Here is a 3,981-nt window from a genome sequence, read left to right as displayed (position 1 = left end):
CTTTCCTTCTTTCTTCTTTCCTTTCTTTCTTTCTTTCTTTCTTTCTTTCTTTCTTTCTTTCTTTCTTTCTTTCTTTCTTTCTTTCTTTCTTTCTTTCTTTCTTTCTTCCTTCCTTCCTGTCTTCTTTCCTTCCTCTCATCCTTAACTGAATAAAATAAAAGACCAAGCAAGTCAAAGGTTAGTGAAAATGAAGATTTTTTTTCATCCAAATTCATGGACCCCACGAAAGAATTTCTGTCCTAGACAGTAGAGATCAAGTCTCTTCTGAATGGAATATTGAGTGATTCTAGACAGGGACTGTCCGTGGTCCTAAAACTAAATAACAGATGAGCAAAGATTAAAGAATACATCACCCACCTGCCTCGTGGTCTCTCCAATACCGAATAGTCCTTAAGAAAAGGAAGTAGCCAATGAGTTTTTATTTTCCCTGCTTAATTTTAAAGGCTCTAAGAAGCTTTGGGATTCCTGCTGTGTTCTCAAAATCCCAAACGTAATCGAAACAACTGTCAGTCATGTCCACCCATACCCCTGCCTCTGTTTCCTAAAATGCTCCATGACATGTTAGAAAAACTATAAGACATGTGGAGTTGGGCTGAATGGAGAGTTAAGAGATCTGCTTTTGGGTCCTGGATTGCCATTTGTCAATGTTGTAGCCTTGGACCGGCCATATAATATCTTTTTGTTTTGATTCTTTCATCCCTACTCTTTCCCCTGACAGAGCCCCATTCACCCTGGGCTAGTTACAGTTTCATTCTCCCCACTTACGTTGCTGGCACTTACTGTTTCAGAAGTCACTCTGTCAGCATCTCAGAGGTGCTGGCACTTAATCAGAATCTTCTGGTCCGGCCCTACCTGCCACGCTAGGATGACAGATGGGCAGTGGGAGGCAGTGGGCAGAGGAACTCAAAATTGGTGCTGCTCGCTCCTTCTTCCTCTTTTTAAAGTTTTATTAAAGTTTGTTATTGACAAAACACATGCATGGATAATTTTTCAACATTGACTCTTGCAAAACTTTCTGTTCCAACTTTTCCCCTCCTTCCCTTCATCCCCTCCCCTAGCTGGCAGGTAGAACGATACATGTTAAATATGTTAAAATATATGTTAAATCCAATATATGTATACATAGTTACACAGTCACCTTACTGCACAAGAAAAATCAGTCAATCCTTCTTCTCAAACACGGACTTCACACCTTCTGAGACTTTTTAATTCCAACGCAACCTAAAGGCACCAATAAAAATGGCCAAGCCGAGGAGCCAGACAGAGCCCAGCTGGTTTTTGTTTAGGAATTACTATGGTATAATTGTAAATACTATAAAGCACAGGCCAGTTTGCAAGCATAGAGGAGGACTGGGGCATCTCTTGTGGAGAAAAGATAGATGGAGACATTATTTTTATAGTAAGATCCTGACACAACACCAGAGAATCTTGGGACACCATGCACGCCATCCACAGCTGCAGCTGCGCAGAATCGAGCCACTAAGCGCATTAACGTAGGAAATGCACAGTTGCTTGAAGTTCAGAGATGGAAGGGTTTTATTGCCTTTTCGTCGCATCTTAAGCTGGAAGGCCGGCAGATGCGTCCAGTCTGGCCCTCTTCGTCTTAGAGAAGCCGTCGGTCCGTGGTAAATGTTTATGAAGCGCCCACTGTGTTTCAGAGATTGCACCCAGTTCTGGGGATATGAAGAAAGGCCTTTTTTGCCCCTGAGGAGCTCATAGTCTGACGAGGAAGACAACATGCAAACAACTACAGACAACAAGGTCCAGAGAGGACAGTGGGGGATGATCGACCTAGGAAAGCTCTAAAGTGGGAGGGGCTGGGAAAGGCGTCTTCTGGCGGAAGCGGGTCAGTGGCGGACCGAGGCCGGCCACTAACCACTCGTCAACTGTCAGGTCAAGTCCTTGATTATTTGCCTGTGGGGAGGAAGTCGCTCCCACGTGACTGAGTCTGAGCCAATTCCCTCTGGATAGTTTAGGTAAGAGTTTCATCGGAGAGATTTTGATGGCGATTTCCTCGTCCCAAACCTGCTCCCCACCTGACTTCTTTCCTCTATCGGGTTGTACCTCTTGTCCGCCCGGAACCTTGGGATGGCGGTTAGTAAATACACAACCTAGATGTGGGGATCGTCGGATGAACCCTTCCATCTGGCACAGGAGGGAACCGAGGCTCAGAAGGATGAGTTAATCTGCTCAGGGTCATGCAGCTAATAGGAGATTGAACCTAGAACCTGGAGGCCAAGCCTGGCTCTGCCCACTGCCCCCACTGCCCATCTGTCATCCTCCCTCTCCGCCATGTCTCCCAGACGATCTGACCCAAGTGCCCTGAGCGCGCTCCGAGAGGCAGCCCTCGCCTCCTGCTGATTCTCACGGCCACCCCCGTCAGACTCTCAGGACTTATTCCGGAAGCTCCTCCCCAGCCTCCCCGCCTCCGTTTTCTGTCTCATTCTTCACCACTGGCAGAGTAACCCTCCTTGGGCCCGAGGCCTCAGAGAGCAGTTCCTCAATGACACAATGACTTGGGTGACTTCTAAGATTTTAAGCCAGAACTTCCATTCTAAGAACACAGATGCTGGTCTCCTGACTCCTCCTCAAGCTCACTAACGGCTTCCTCGTGCCCACAGAATAAGATACAGGTTCCTTAGCCCAGCATCCAAGGCCTTCCACCAGCTGGTCTCGCCCTCGCGCCGCCCTCCCCATCCCCCAGCCTGACGGGGGAATCCTCACCGCCGCGTGTTCCTGGGTCCTTGCGTGAGCTCACCTGTCCCCAACACTTGGGATGGCCCTTTCTCTCTCTTCACTCCCCCCCACACCCTCCGTGCCTTCCCGGGGCTTCCCCACACCCTGAGTCAGCCTCGACCTCCGCCCGGGAACCACGAATGACCTGGGGAATCTTTTCACAAGCTCTCCCCGATAAGCCAGCCGTCCCACCTCTGGGAAGTCCCAACATCCTCCTAAAGGCCCCCGCAGGACATGCATCCGAGGGGCTGGCAGGGCTTCCCACCAGCGAACCCCTTCTTAGCTCAACAAGACTTGGAGGCAGAAGGGAGGCTAGTGATGCCCCAGGCCGGTGAGGGAGGGCCTGGCCAAGGCTGCGTGCAGCCCGGGACCGGGCCGAGCCCGGGCCCCCCAGCCAGGAGCTGCCCCTCCGGCCCCACCTGCATTCCTGCTCCCTGAGCGTCCCCAGCGCAGGAAGCAGACACACCTTCGCCCGATGAGACGGGCCCCAAACCCAAACAAGCCGGCTTCCTCCTTCCCCGCTCTGAGTTCAGTGATTCAGTGGAAATTAATGTTCCCCATGAAACAAGAGCAAAGATCTTTCCCCCGGTTGGGCCTGCTGCTGCCCTAGTCCTCCCTTCCGCCCTTTCCTTTTCCTCTTCTTTCCCCTTCCGCAGAGGCCGGGATGGCCGATCTCTCGGTGCTGGGCCCGTCACCCTCCGGGCACCCCGTGCCCAGCGCCAGGGCAGACAATCCGGGAGGAGGAGGCACCCTGCCCTGCCACGAGGGCCCTTGGCCGACGTCGCCCTCTCTGCTGGCTGAGCCCCCGGGAAAGGAGAAGTTCTGAGGCCCTGGGTGCAGAGGCTGGGCTCTGGGCTTCCCCACGGGTGTTTCTTCTGAAGATCACTGGGGTTCTGAACCCCCGAGGCTACGGATGGGGAGGAAGGGAGGAGGGCAGGGAGGGAGAGAAAGAGAGACAAGAGAGGGGAGGCAGCATGGATCCTGGGGAGTCAGTGTCAGGAAGACCTGGATTCAAATCTCGGCATGTGCTAGCTGTGTGGTTCTGGGTAAATCCCCCCACAAGCCTCGGTTTCCTCATCAGCAAAATGGGGATAATTCTGCCAGACTTATCCTGGACAGGAAGGCTCTCTGACATCCCATCGAGTCCTTCAGCCTTTCTATGGAGACCTCCAGAGACGGGGCAGCCCCCGGCTCCCGAGGCAGCGCGCTCCATTTGGGGACAGTGACATCTTTAGTGGGACCCTG

Source organism: Antechinus flavipes, chromosome 3 (genome assembly GCF_016432865.1).
Source record: "Antechinus flavipes isolate AdamAnt ecotype Samford, QLD, Australia chromosome 3, AdamAnt_v2, whole genome shotgun sequence".
Classification (NCBI taxonomy): domain Eukaryota; kingdom Metazoa; phylum Chordata; class Mammalia; order Dasyuromorphia; family Dasyuridae; genus Antechinus; species Antechinus flavipes.
Note: the sequence above shows the minus strand (reverse complement) of the source record.